This window comes from Brienomyrus brachyistius, chromosome 14 (genome assembly GCF_023856365.1).
Source record: "Brienomyrus brachyistius isolate T26 chromosome 14, BBRACH_0.4, whole genome shotgun sequence".
Classification (NCBI taxonomy): domain Eukaryota; kingdom Metazoa; phylum Chordata; class Actinopteri; order Osteoglossiformes; family Mormyridae; genus Brienomyrus; species Brienomyrus brachyistius.
Window position 1 is genome coordinate 14,116,043 of NC_064546.1, and position 713 is coordinate 14,116,755.

The following is a 713-nucleotide window of genomic DNA, read 5'->3' on the forward strand; positions in this document are numbered from 1 at the left end:
ATAATCTCCGCGTTATTACTAGTAAACGCTCAGTATGAATTTAAGGTCATAGCGCCCGTCGAGTCACAAGCAGTGAGAACTTACATGTTATCTATCTTGGAAACTAAAGATAAACTTCTCGGTACTTCGTAACATTGCGTTTCATTCCGAGTTACGCATCGAAATGTTACGTTTGATGCACAAGCTTCGAGCTACTTGGAAAACGTGAAAACGAATATTTCTTTTTAGTCTTGATGTATTTTAATTAGTAGTATTTATCCCGCTTTAGCAATCAGGACGTTCATTTTTATTTAAGTGACAAATTTATTACATGTTATGAAACATTAACATAAAATACCAAACAAGAAAGTCTTACAAAGTACAAAACATTTTAAAAGAAAACCAGTGTTTTGTTTCAGGTTGTTTTAGTTGCCTTTACCTCCTCATTGTTTGTCAAAACCATATAAAAAACGAACATAAGAAGCTCCCTCAAATTGCATCGTGGCAGTTAATCAGGATGATGCACTATGACGCCCTTTGAGAAACATAATATTTTTAACCCTGGCATATTGTAAGGATATATATTCACTTTATTTGCAATAATGAGGCATAAGTAGGAAAATTGGTAACACTATACTGTTTTCTTTTAAAGTATATTTTACTTATATATTTGACTCACAATAACCAAGCTTGCTTTTCAAACTGCAGTTTAAGAATATCAGTCATCAATCAGG